We start from the raw sequence: 15,565 nt of genomic DNA, 5'->3' as shown, positions 1-15,565 counted from the left end.
TGTCATGTTCGTATATATGGTGTAGTTGGTTATACAAAACGTGGATATATCACGGTGAACATTTAATTCCTCTGGTTTTAGATGTCGTATCGCTAAGTAACAAGATGGATGATGTTATTCACGATGTTGTGTGGGGGTCGAGAAAAAATGATACCAACACAGGGGGTAGCGATGTCGATGATGATTTTGAACATTTGTTAGAGGCAGTCGAAACCAAGTTATATCCTGGTTGTACGTTTTCTTTTCTTGATTTTTTAGCAAAGTTGATGCATATAAAGGTCAACAACAAATGGACTGATAGTTCATTTGATCAACTCCTTGAGTTTTTGCATTCAACATTTCCACAAGACAACATCGTTCCCATTCATATTATTTAGCCAAAAAGAAACCGAAGAAGATAGATTTCAGGTAAGAGTCAATGCGTGTGTGCAAAAATGATTGTTTTTTCTGCTGGAAGGAACACAAGTCATTGCAAAAATTTTCCCGTTTGTAAGGAGAGTCAGTAGATTGATAAAAACTCCAAGGGTAAGAATGTGGCTCATAAGGTGTTACGGTACATTCGAGTGAACCCTAGACTACGGCATTTGTATTGTTCAAGGTACACTTCCAAAAATATGATATGGCATGATACCGGAGGTCATATTTTGCTGGTTTGGGCCAGGCATTCATTTGTATGAGTATTGTTATTCTTTGTTTAGGTGTTTATAGGGTTTGCGCTTGGGTGAACCAAAAACAAGGTGTTTTCGGTTCAACTAGTGTTTGCGGCTGCAAGGCTGTTTGTGGTTATGAACTGTTTACGGTTCATGTTCCCTATATATATATATATATATATATATATATATATATATATATATATGTGTGTGTGTGTGTGTGTGTGTGTGTGTGTCATTCGTGTTAGAATGTATGATGGTCGTGTGTGTGTGTTCCATTGTACCAGACGTTTGCGGCTTAATAAAAATGTTTGCAATTTGGATCATTCTTGCTTTTATTCCTTCTTGTTCTCATTGATAATTGATTGTTCTTGTGTTTGAACACTAGTTGGTTCCAGATTCGGGGACTTACAATTGGAATCCGTAGATCAAACAGAGTATAGATCGATGATCGGATCCCTGATGTATCTGACTGCGAGCAGACCCGACATCATGTTCGCAGTTTTTCATTGCGCATGTTATCAGGCTAATCAAAAACTCTCTCATTTAATTGTTGTCAAAAAAAATTTTTAGATATCTCACAGGTAGCCCAAAACTGGGTCTTTGGTATCCTAAAAATTCTGATTTTGATTTATATGCATTTGCTGACAGCAATAATGGAGGTTGTGAACTTGACAGAAAATCAACTTCAGTGGGATGTCAATTCCAAGGAGACCGTTTGGTGTCGTTGCAATGCAAGAAACAACAAAATGTCTTAACCTCAATAGCGGAGGTTGAATACGTTGCTGCCTCTGCCTGTTGCTCCGAAGTAATATGGATTCAACATCAACTTTTGGACTATGCTTTTAATTTTCTAAAAACCCCTATCTTTTGTGATAATTATGTTGCAATCCAAATAGCTAAAATTCCTGTCCAACACTCCAAAACCATGCACATCAACATCAATGTTCATTTCATTAGAGATTGTTATGAGCGTTCGCTCATCTCTTTGGAACAGATTCACACTGATAATAATATGGTTGATCTGTTCACCAAACCGTTCAATAAAGCTCGATTCGATGTGCTTATGGGCTTTCTCAAAATGATACGTTTTGACGACTAATTTGTTGTTTTAGGTTAGTTTAAAATTTGTGCATGTAATTTCCTTTCTCTCCTATGCACAAATTTAGAGGGAGAAATAAAACAAAACAAAACAAAAATCATAAAATCCAAAAATCCAAAAAAATGTATGTTCTAATGGAGGTTGTCTGCAGGTAATTATTGGGAAGTGATATTAACCAAGTGATAACAGGCAATTTTAATTTGTGTATGGTACCAATGCTGAAATGTGTAGGCCCTGTGTTCCACGCACTGGAAGGCATGAAAGATTTCAATGGACCAGACTCTCTACTGTGAACACATATGCAGTCTCTTCATCTAAAGATAAAAGAAAACACCAAAAAGTATTTTACTTTTACTTTTGCTAGGAAAATGCAAGTTGTTATCACAACTACGCAAAATTAAGAAGGATAATTGCTCCAGACTATAATGATTTTTCAAAATACCAAATCTCGTGGTTCTTCAGTTTGCTTCAATACACAACTAATATTGGTACTTCAGTAACCATTAACAAGCTTAAGTGTTATAATCTACTTAGAGCTATAACATACTTCAGGTATTAATGTTATGTGGGATAATGTCAAGCGAACTTTAAGGTTTAGTTAAGCCAATATGTTATAGTATACTTGTGGCTTCCTAGTCATAGTGAACTCATGAGACAAAACATGAACTTGTGTAGTTTGAGGGACATAAAAAGTTTTGCTTTGTGAATATCTATACCTATGAAAAAGCCTCTATGTTTAAACAACAAGAGTCAAGTTCCAAGTTTATATGTTTAGTTTATGCACGTTGAGTCTAGTTATATATTAAATAAGTTATAGTTCAGGAGTGGAGTCAATCTGTAACCTGTGAGAACTCAGCCAGTAAACCCCTTGGGATATTGAAAATCTGTCCACCTGCAATACATTAACACGGATCTGACCGGGAAGAAGTCCGCTACATGGTTTTTCATAGAAAGCCATGGGCTCCATTAGTAGCCTTTGAGATTCCGAGCACTCCAATGAATTTCTTAGAAAGTTGCGAACTAATGTACACATAGAAATAAAGCTAGAAATTATTTGCTTGTTTACTTTTTCAATGTTAGAGTTATGAAAAAATATACAAAAATAAATAATAAAAAAGAGTTTTACAAAAGTATAAAGAAGTGTAGTTATATTCTTAGGTCAGTTATTATATATAGTATTTTCTTTTAAAGTCGTGTAGATTGGAATTTGACGATAACTTTTGAAACGTAAGGGTAAATATAAGCGTATAGGTGGCAGGAATGCCAAAAATGAATGTTGCTTAAAATAAGCGGGGAACGTTTATGTGGATTGTCAGTATTTAAGGTTTGGGAAGTAACTTGGCTTAGACACAAATATATGCATTGCGGTGATACATAATTGGTGAGTCCAAAATGTGTTATTATGTGTGATGTTAATGAGTTCAAAATTAATAACCAACAAAGGAAATTCTATAAAATGTGAAGTGAAGGATCATACACATAATTTATTTTCTTGATAAATCTGTAAGTAATAGCAAAATAACCCACAATGCTTCTAAATTTGTCATCTTTCTATGTTATAATTTTTCTTTATGATTATTTATTCTACATGCACACACTTCGCTACATTTTAGAATTTCCTACTTAGATTCTCTATCCACATGAACACACATCACCATAAAAGTTAAATTATTTAGTGTTTGCATTTTCATACTTTCTATTTAACTCATGCCTTAGAATCTAGGTAAAGCAGCAAAGTTAGATAGAGAATGTCACTTACTTGATCATGGAATGACCATCCTCTTCAAGAAAACCATATGTGATTGTATTGGTTCATGGAGCATTCTCATATATAATGAAGAATGAAAAGATCAAAAGATTTACAGGACATTTGTAAACCAACTTTGACCAACTACAATCATCTTCGAGCAACTTCATGCACTTGGACCAACATGGAACAACTATAGGTACATGGACCAAATTTGGAGCAACTGCATTCAACTTGGAGTATCTTAGATTCTCTTGGAGCAACTTCATTAACTTGGACCAACTAGAAGTACCTTGGAGCAACTTCACCAACTTGAAGGATCTTGGACCATCTTCATTCAACTTGGACTAACTTGGAGCATCATCAGGCACTTAGTGTATCACGTTCGTATAGAACATCATGAGTATACCATGCACATTTCAAGTAGTCCATGCACATTTCAAGTAGGGAATGCACGTCTCGAGTTGTCCATGAACATTCCTTAGGTGCCATGTGTTGGATAAGGTGTCTAAGTCCATAACTATTTCTGGTATGTACTTGACCCGACCCGGCATGGTCCATTTGGGTTGCATGGCACCATGCAATTGGATAGACTAAATGAGAGAAATAACACTTGGAGATTATTAATATATTATAAGTTCTAATATATTAATAATATTATTTAATTAGTTGATCAAAGAATTAATTTGGAATTAATTAAGTGATCAAAGGATAACTAATTAAATATATGGGTTGATTATGTAAATCGTCCATATCTTGTATAGTGGGCTAAAAGGCTCCATGGATTATCAAGTTGGGTTCTACCCATAGGATGCTCCATGGATGCTCCATGGGAGTTACAAACCCATGGGTCATGGAAATGAAGAGTCATGACACATTAGGGTTTACATGGTGTAACCCTCGATGTGTCAACACTATATAAGAATCATATTCTCCACCAAAATTGGCTACACATAGAGACATAAGAAACTAGAGGGCTTGGCCAATTTTGAGAAGTGTGTGTTATCTCAAGAGTCTTTCCAAGAGCATTTGGTGTTGTGTGAAGCATTTGAGGCATCACACTTGGGGTGCTAGGCTCACAAGGTTTCAAGGAACACAAGCAACAACAAGGTAAGTTATTCTATCTATGATTCAAGTTAAAATTGTTCCCCATGTATGCTAGATAGGAATATAACCTTGGAATTCAACTTTGCATGATAATTAGACAAACATAGATCCAAGGTTATTAGGGTTGCATGTACACTTAGGAAGTGTTAGAATGCTCAAAACCCATCAGTGGTATCAGAGCCTAGGCTTGTTTGTTTGTTATTTGTGCTTAAAAGTTGAAGAAAGTTGAAAATTCTGCTGTCTGACTGATGGACTCGGCGAGTCCATGGGGAGGACTCGTCGAGTTCATGTGTATCTTCAACCTACTCGGCGAGTAGGTTTATGCACTCGGCGAGTAGGGTCGACAGAGTGCAGAATTTCGACTTGAGTTGCTGGAAATGGATTAGAATCATTACCCTAAAATGTTTTGGTACTTGAAAACTTGTTTTAGAAGGTGTAATGTCTTTTCTAACTCATTTACAACAACTAGTTATCAAAATTACAAAGATTAAATGTGATTTTGATTCTTGAAAGTGTTCATATTCATATTCTTGTTCTTATGATGTTTAGATGATCATAGGAATTATTTGTAACCTATGTGGTAGATTAATTCATGATCATAATGTGTTTTAATGGAGTCCATAACTTGTCCTCAAGTTATGGAAAACCAAAAGTCTCTTGGATTAAAAAACCATTAAAAGAACACAAGAGTTAGGAAAAATGAAAAGTCCTCATTTTATTACTCTATTAAACTCATAAGTTACAAGAAATGAAAAGTTTTGAAAGTTTACAAAACTTGCCCTCAAGTTTTGGAACAAGTAAAGTTAAGTTAAAACTTTAGTTCCAACCCCTAGAATTTTAAAAGTTAAAATTCAACCCTTATACTTATATTATTATGATTTAATAATTATATATATATGTATAAGAACAAAGTCGTCTTACCGCTAGTACGCCTCATTCACGAAGCCGGTCTATAAGGTGGGTATAAGGTTGTTGCCTATAAAATGGTGACTTAATGGGTGTCCACTCTCACCCACCGCTTGCTTGATCGGTGGAGGGTCGTTAGCCGAATGGGTAAGACAAGGACGTATTAATTCTCATTCAAAGTATGATGAATATTATAAAGTAACTAAATGTTTTATTAAATTCCCAATCTTAGTTACTTTAGGAAAAATGTGAATAAGGTGCTATTCCATGAAATTACACTTTACACTTTGATTAAGTCGTTGGTGGAGCGTGTGTGGTTAACCGGCACACTAACTTGGACTTAACAAGGTAGGTAAAGGGTGACTTAGGGTTTATTATAGTATCGATGGAGCGTGTGTGGTTAACCGGCACATCGATTGAGTGATAAACTTTAAGGGTACCAAGTGATTTGCATGGTTACTTCACACCTCGTTTTGTGATCCTCGGTATCCCAGTCACAAAACTTGGAGGGCACACTCGAGATTGAAACATGCCTTTGAAAAATTCATTGAATCTCAAAGAATCTAGGAATTTCTAAGAACCATTCAAAAACCTAATACTAAAATATTGCGGTTTTCGTGGTGGAAATTGGTGAATCGTCATTCACCTACCTTTCAAATATGATATAGCTTAGATTACGGCATACCTCTTCTAAGTTATATTATATTGTGATTGGATCCTAGCCTTAATACTACATTTGGGTGTTTTATTAACGACTCTCTTATATCTAAACTAATCTTGTCCTCTTTCCTTCAGATGTCTTTCAACAATGCTTCTGGCTCTAATCCTAATGGCTCCTTTACCCTTATGAACTTGTGTGGGAAAGTCACCTTTGATGGATCCAACTTCAATGAGTGGATCAGAAACATCAGGATGATTACCCACTACGAGGACAAAGAATATGTCCTTGACAAGGAGCTTAAGGAGATTGATGAGTCCACTGCAACTCCTTAGGAGATCGCTGAATTTCGGGCACATGAAAGGGATGCTACGAAAGTGGCGTGCATCATGACAGCCACGATGACAGCGGAACTCCAAAAGTCTTATGAGGATTTCTACCCTTATGACATGCACCAAGATTTGATGGAAAGATACCATCAAAGTGCAAGACAAGAGAGGTATGAAATCATCTGCTCCATGATAACAACCATGATGAAGGACGGGGAATCCGTCACGAGCCACATGCAGAAAATGCAAAGGTATGTGGATCGTTTGCTGAAGCTTAATGTGAACTTCCCGGAGGATCTTGCAATAGATATTATTTTGCATTCCTTACCATCGTGCTATGATCAATTCCGCATGACATATCACATGAACAAGGAAGAAGTCACTCTCAGCAAACTTCAGGGACTTCTCAAGACCGCAGAATCAGGTCTTAAGGGGAAGTCGGTTGCTATCACTCCTACTCAAAACTCTACTCCGGTTTTGGCAATTGGGAAGAATCGATGGAGGAAGAGAAAGAGATCCTCGAAGGGTACCAAGGCTCGGACCCTTGATGGCTCTTCTTCAAGTGGAACCAAGAAAGGTTTCATTACTCCTTCTTCTGACCCAAAAGAGGCTGAATGCTTCTATTGCCATGAAAAAGCTCATTGGAAGCGGAACTGCCCAAAATACCAGCAAGATGTGAAGGATGGGAAAGTTAAACCCAACCATGCAGGTATTTACACTATCATTTCTAATAACTCACCCCATTCTAATTCTTGGGTCCTTGATACCGGGTGTGGTATTCACATTTGTTGTGACTTGCAGGGACTAAGAAGAAGTGAGGATGTGGAGCAAGGAAGGATAAACTTGATCATGGGGAATAGGAAAGTTATACCTGTTACCAAGATTGGAGTTTATACTTTATCGCTAAGTAGTGGGTTTAGTTTAGATTTGAATAAGTGTTGTTATTCGCCAGGAATGGCAAGAAATATTATTTCCTTTCATGCTTTGTACAAACAAGGGTTTACCTTTTCATTTAATAATGAAGTTGGTTCTATTGATGCTTTCTTTAATAATGTTCTTTATTTTAAAGCATTACCTTGTGATGGTGTGTATGAAGCTGTATCTGTTGTTGATAACTTAGGAAATAATGTTTTGTGTATTGATTCTACTAATAATAACTTGGATAAAGCATCATTATGGCATTGTCGTCTTGGACATATAAGCAAGAAGCGCATAGGCCAACTCCAAAAGGATGGAGTCTTGGAGTCGTTTGACCTAAAGTCAGATGATAGTTGCGAATCATGCTTACTTGGAAAAATGACAAAGTCACCCTTCACAGGTTCGTGCGAGAGGGGTGAAGGTTTGTTGGACCTTATACACACGGATGTGTGTGGACCATTCAAACATGCCACAAGGGATGCTAATCGTTATTATTTGACTTTTACTGATGATTATGGTAGATATGGATATGTCTACTTGATCAAACATAAGTCAGAGACTTTCGAGAGGTTTAAGGAATTTAAACAGGAAGTCGAGAATCAATTGGGCAGGAACATTAAGATGCTTCGATCCAATCGTGGTGGTGAGTATCTTAGTTCAGAGTTCCTCGACTATCTAAGGGAATGTGGGATAGTCTCACAATTGACACCTCCCAGGACACCACAGTTGAATGGTGTGGCTGCGAGGCGTAATTGAACCTTGTTAGATATGGTTCATTCCATGATGAGTCGAGCTACGCTACCAATCTCATTCTGGGGGTATGCCTTAGAGACTGCCGCCCATATTCTTAATCTAGTCCCTACAAAGAAAGTTGCCAAAACTCCTCACGAGATGTGGACTGGTAAAGTACCTAAACTAGACCACATCAAGATTTGGGGTTGCGAGGCTTTCGTGAGACGCGAGACTCATGATAAGCTCGAACCTCGAAGCGAGAGGTGTATTTTCATCGGTTACCCACAGCGATCCTTTGGTTACCTCTTCTACAGACCTAGTGACAATGTGGTCTTTGTAGCAAGAAGAGGAGTCTTTCGAGAAAGAGAATTTATAAGCCAAGGAGACAGTGGGAGGCAAATTGATCTTGAAGAAATTCAAGAATCAAGCGGTGAAGGAACTTCAAACTCTAGCCCTCAACTTGAGGAGGAAACTCCTGTTGAGCCAATTGACAAATCTATACCTCTGAGACGTTCCACGAGAGTTAGGAGTGCACCTGAGCATTACTATGGATTCCATATTACTGCAGAAGGTGAGACACTTATTAGTGATGAGACACTAGTAAGTCAAGATGACCCTAACAGCTACGAGGAAGCCATGGCAGGCCCCGAGTCTGCTAAATGGAAAGAGGCTATGGATAGCGAGATACAATCCATATATGACAATCAAGTTTGGAACTTGGTTGAAAATGTACCAGGTCGTAAGACAGTAGGGTGCAAATGGGTCTTCAAGAAGAAGACCGACATGGATGGTAAAGTACACACTTATAAGGCTAGACTGGTTGCAAAGGGCTTCTCTCAAATTCCTGGAGTGGATTATGATGAGACCTTTTCTCCGGTAGCCAAGATTAAGTCTATTCGGGTTCTGTTAGCCATAACTGCATTTCATGACTATGAAATATGGCAAATGGATGTCAAAACCGCTTTCCTTAATGGAAAGTTGGCTGAAGATGTTTACATGAGTCAGCCAGAGGGTTTTGTCAGCAACGAGTACCCTAATAGAGTGTGTAAGCTTGAGAAATCCATTTATGGATTGAAGCAAGCACCTCGCAGATGGAATCTTTGCTTTGATGAAAAGGTCAAGGAATTTGGCTTTTCTAGGATCGAAGATGAATCTTGTGTGTATGTCAAGGCTAGTGGGAGTATAGTTAGCTTTTTGGTATTGTATGTGGATGACATACTACTCATAGGAAACGACATTCCAACCCTGCAGGAAGTAAAGTCCTGGCTTGGGAAGTGTTTCGCTATGAAGGACCTTGGTGAAGCTGCCTATATTCTAGGGATAAGAATCTTGAGAGATCGGAGTAAAAGACTAATTGGACTTAGTCAGAGTACCTACTTGGATAAGGTGCTGAAGAGATTCAGCATGCAGGATTCCAAGAAAGGAGAGTTACCCATCCAGAGTAACACCAGATTGAGTAAGACACAAAGCCCTAGCACTGAGGCTGAGATAGCAGAAATGAGTCGAACACCTTATGCTTCGGCTGTAGGATCGATCATGTATGCTATGACGTGTACTCGACCCGATGTAGCTTTTGCCTTGAGCATGGTTAGCAGGTATCAGGCGAACCCTGGCAAGGCACACTGGACTGCGGTAAAGAATATCCTCAAGTACCTACGGAGGACTAAGGACTGGGTTCTTACCCTCGGTGGGAGTGATGACTTGAGAGTTGTTGGGTATAGTGATGCTAGCTTCCAGACTGATAGGGATAATTTCCGCTCTCAGTCGGGCTGGGTCTTTACCCTAAACGGAGGAGCAATTTCTTGGAAGAGTTCCAAGCAAGAGACAGTGGCAGATTCTACTTGTGAATCAGAGTATATTGCAGCTAGTGAAGCAACAAAGGAGGCGATATGGCTGAAGAACTTCATTGGAGACCTTGGAGTTGTACTAGCTATTAAAGAGCCAATGGAAATTTTCTATGATAATGAAAGTGCTGTTGCCTTAGCCAAGGAACCAAGGGATCACGGTAGATCCAGACACATCGACAGAAAATACCATTTCATCAGACATCGGATCGAAGAAGGACTCCTCGTGGCAAAGAGGGTATCATCGGATGAGAACCCAGCAGATCCCCTCACGAAGGGACTGAGTAGGGTTAAGCATCTTCAGCATGCTCGGAGCATAGGGCTGAAGGATGATATAAGTTTTAGTAGTTAGATAACCCGGAAATTTGTAAAGTGTAATTGACATTTGATGATGAATAAAAGGTGTTTTATTTATGAGTAAAGTGTTGCTATCTCTTGTCAATCGTTTACTATATTTCTTTTGCATGTTTTGACTTCCAGAATAATTTTGTTTGGTATAACATATTATTCAAACCTCCACAGTCGGTCATATGTTGGAAGTAGATATGAATCAAGACTGTCATGTTTGGTTGTAGAGGTCTTGGACAAGGCTACAACAATCATGAGTGCTCATAAGTTCTGAGCATTGGACTCAACCCACGCTCACTGGAATCACTTCATGGAATTTTATCTCGAGTGATCGTGAGACGGTAATATCATATAAGTCTTCAAACCTAGAGATATGATTTGTTACTTACAAGTTGGTTATGCATTGACTGTACGAAACCGCATTGGTAACTCGATGTTATAAAACGTACTTTTGTGTGTAATTCAATAAGTGGTAGAACAAACATATGAGTCGAAGTTTATCTATTCCTTCTTGGATTAGAAGCTGGTATCTGGGCCCCTCGATGATTTTGTTTTGACCCATGTACCGGGCCCGGTCAGAACTAAGTTGATGTGTTCAATTAAGTTCTATGTCAAACAAATCGGAAATCGGGAAACAAATGCTGGACAATAAGCAAGACATGTTCCATGTATTTGTCCGGCTGATATCTAGAACAGAGGATTATATGATCACTTATCTTAAATGGCGTACCATCATCTTCTCAGTTCCGAGAAACCTTGAAAAGAGCTACGATTGCCGATCGGTTCCTGAAGTCATACTTGCAGTTATAGTTATTAGACTTATCCAAGTGGGAGACTGTTGGATAAGGTGTCTAAGTCCATAACTATTTCTGGTATGTACTTGACCCGACCCGGCATGGTCCATTTGGGTTGCATGGCACCATGCAATTGGATAGACTAAATGAGAGAAATAACACTTGGAGATTATTAATATATTATAAGTTCTAATATATTAATAATATTATTTAATTAGTTGATCAAAGAATTAATTTGGAATTAATTAAGTGATCAAAGGATAACTAATTAAATATATGGGTTGATTATGTAAATCGTCCATATCTTGTATAGTGGGCTAAAAGGCTCCATGGATTATCAAGTTGGGTTCTACCCATAGGATGCTCCATGGATGCTCCATGGGAGTTACAAACCCATGGGTCATGGAAATGAAGAGTCATGACACATTAGGGTTTACATGGTGTAACCCTCGATGTGTCAACACTATATAAGAATCATATTCTCCACCAAAATTGGCTACACATAGAGACATAAGAAACTAGAGGGCTTGGCCGATTTTGAGAAGTGTGTGTTATCTCAAGAGTCTTTCCAAGAGCATTTGGTGTTGTGTGAAGCATTTGAGGCATCACACTTGGGGTGCTAGGCTCACAAGGTTTCAAGGAACACAAGCAACAACAAGGTAAGTTATTCTATCTATGATTCAAGTTAAAATTGTTCCCCTTGTATGCTAGATAGGAATATAACCTTGGAATTCAACTTTGCATGATAATTAGACAAACATAGATCCAAGGTTATTAGGGTTGCATGTACACTTAGGAAGTGTTAGAATGCTCAAAACCCATCACCATGCACGTCTCTAAGATAAGATCCATGCATGTCCCACCTTTTCTTTCTTGGTTCTGAAGTCATCATTCTCTCGCTCACGACTCGAGTTGACATTCTCCTATTTAGACTTCAGTGTCATCCATGCCTTTTGTGCCCACGAGTTGGCCCATGCAATCCCTATCTTGGCCTACTGAGAAACCCTAGAAACCTCCACCAATAAATATTTCACTTCTACTTCTCATTCTCGTTTTCTCGTTTCTCAATGGTCTGATACCAATCTGTCACACCCCCAAACCAGATGGCGGAAACGTCCAGGGGTGGAGGACTTCATTTGTAGTATCACAACACATGTATCATAGTAATCAAAGCACAAACAACCATTGTATTTAAAAGTATAATATTTACATGTGTTCAATCATTGTATATTGAAACCAAAATAGTTATACAAAAAGAAGAAGATAAGACTCCTAATGGATCCATCTTCTCAAAAACCTCGGGGAGTACCTGTTATTATTTCCCTGATAATACAAGTAATTTGAAAAGAGAGTATCAACAATAAGTTGAGTGAGTACATAAGTCTTTATGTTTGAATGGGCGTCTTTGTATTTTGAATATGAAAAAACTTCTAGAAAATCCCATATTTTCTGTGGTATGTGAAAAGTAGTTTTATTCCCATAAAACCGTCTTATTTGTAAACCATTGTATTTGTAAAACTTGTATTTGAGAGTGTGCCTGGCTTCACCAGCTGTTATTGAAAACTATAGTATAGCATTGTACTTTGCATTTTGTAAACTGGTACTTTGAAGATATACTTACGTTTAGTTTTTTATACACTAACGTGTTGTTACTATCTTTTTAATGAGTTATTATAAGCATACTAAGACATGAACGCCTGAAACAAACACCTGATGAGCGCTTAAACTGTTGATAACAATTGCCACTCATTGGCGTGTATGCTTGACTGTAGCTAGCAGCCTGAGTGCGGGGTTGTCAATCCCGATATAGATCTACACACAACTTGTTTTGATCCCCGGACTGGAGATTCTGGTTATAATGTCAGGACTTTACTTTGGTTGTCTAAACTGAATTAAACAACCTGAATGGAATGTCTCATAAAAAGCATATAAACGTTACATGTATATTAGTTATGAAAACCCAATCATTCTGAAATAAATGATCGACATTATGTTCTTGACTTAGTATCCCGAACATGTATTTGATAAGTGTAAACCCTTGATTTGTTTTGAATTAAAACCCTTGTTGCATGTAAAACAGTGTATTCATATGAATTCTAGCTCTATGTATCATAAATTATACTTATTATAATTTATACGTACTTTAGGAACTGGTAAATAACTATTTTTGCATGTAATCCTTTGCTCAACGTATTACAAAGGTTAATTTAACGGATGAAATGACTTTTATATTTATATACATATACAATTTTATATATAGGTAAAATTTAAACGACCTTCGAACAAATAACCGGTACTATAAGTCCACATCCAAACGAGGAAAAGGACCTAGAATGAATTATTAGTCCTAAGCCTTTTAAATCTTATTTATATTAAATTATATATACAAATATGTATATTTGGGAAAAATATAAGTTTATAAAAGAGTTCAATATTTGAAGTATTTTTGATGCTTTAAAATCATTTTATCATGATTTGAAATCATTTATTTATAACACAAAGTTGTTGTGTTATACTTGTATTCCCCCCCTTAAAACAGTAGAAATTATGAAAATACGAGGGTATGAAGTCACTTGATAGGTGGTAATTCAGATAGAGTTTCGTTTCACGAAAAGGAGTTTATTTGTCGAGAAACCGGCTCAAATCGGGCAGAGTTTTGATAGGAGAGAGGTTGAATTCTTGAGAATTTCAAGGCTTCACGGCTTACTTCGGGCTCGAGTCTTGATACCCGGGCTTTAGGGGTTGTATATGAGCTTAAGGGAGTGGGAAATGTGAAAGAGTGTGAAATTTAGGGTGAAAATGTGAAATAATTCGAAAACCCTCGTACACTATATATAGCCCGAAGGCTCGGACCCGAGGCTGCGTGAGGGTGACACGCGTCTGACAGGTGGCGAGGCGAAGGAAGCTCTTCGGACCGGAGGCTCGCTGCTGGATGGTTCGGATTGGTCTAGCCCTCGGTCCAATGAAAAGAAGCTACGTGCGAAGGGGGTGTCCGTGGAGGGTGCGAGGGGCGTCTCCGGGGTGTCTCCTACGAAGTTGTCCGAGTAGGATTGGACCGCAGAGTTGGCCGAATCAGAAGGTGACACGCGAGACATCGGTCCACTCAGCAGCCGACACGTGGAGGCCTCGCATGCGAGGATGACGTGGCAGTCACTGTTCATGCGAATTTTCCCGGTTTACGGTATTTTTCTTTATTTTTTTTGCCAAAACTTGTAAAATTTATAACTTTTGCATACGAACTCCGTTTTTGACGTTCTTTATATGCACGCGTAGATAAAATTATACTCTACGACTTTCGTTTAGACTTCGTCGGCTAATTTTGACTTTATTTTTAATATTATTATTTTAAACAGACCGGGACGTGAATCCGTTATAAATTCATAACTTCTTCATACGATGTCCGTTTTTGTCTGTCTTTTTACCGTTGTACTACTAATGATGAGACCTTCAATTCTCGTTTAGGTTGTGTCGGCTAAAAACCATTCGATCTTTATTTCGAGTTTTTAGCTGTACACTGCTATACAAAAAATTAGAAAAATCATAACTTCCTCATACGAAGTCAGATTTTGGCGTTCTTTTTATGAAAGTTCTCGGTTTAACATAAACTATAACTTTCATGTAGATTGTTAAGGCTAAAAATCCTTTTATCAAAAATTCAGTTTTTACATTAAACAGTGTTTTGCCGGTTTTGTCGCGGATTTTCGATTGGTCATAACTTCTTCGTTACAACTCGGATTTTAGTGTTCTTTATATTTTTGGAAACCTTGTTACAATCTTTATCACTTGGTTCAAACCAATTGAGATTATTTAATAATTTATTTTTGAGGGTCAATTATGTAAATATACATAGTATGCCAAAATTTCTCTTTATTTAATTAAAAAGAAGTACAATTTGACCTACACTATTACATAAGTTTGAAATAACGATTTGTTACAAAAATAGCCAATGGAGTCTAAAGGAGAGTTTTAGAGCATAATCTCACCTACGCGTCGATATAAAGAACGTCGAAAACGGAGTTCGTATGTGAAAGCTATGAATTTATGAAGTTCGGGGCGTGAAACCCCAAAACTGTCAGATACCACGACATGGAAAGCAGTGCCATGACGTGGCAAGTCTTCTAATACCTTCGGGAGTCCCCCAGATGCAACTTGTGATGACGCATGCAGTGACGAACAAGCCCACGACGTGGAAAAAGGTGCCACGACGTGGCAAGGGCAGATTTTTCCCTATAAATAGATTTGAAGGGCCAGCCGAGTTTGGTTGCTAATTCTCTCATCTCTCTCCCATATTACATTGTTTTACATGCAATTTTAACCCCCGAAGCCCCGGTATCATCCCGAGACCCGAAGCGAGTCCCGAAGCATCGAAGATCCCGAGAAGAAAAGAGTTTCCGATCCGAAGCTCTGCCCGCGAGAAGTCCGGTGTGTGA

This window comes from Lactuca serriola, chromosome 4, assembly GCF_051521515.1.
Source record: "Lactuca serriola cultivar US96UC23 chromosome 4, Lser_US96UC23_V15, whole genome shotgun sequence".
NCBI classification, from domain to species: domain Eukaryota; kingdom Viridiplantae; phylum Streptophyta; class Magnoliopsida; order Asterales; family Asteraceae; genus Lactuca; species Lactuca serriola.
Note: the sequence above shows the minus strand (reverse complement) of the source record.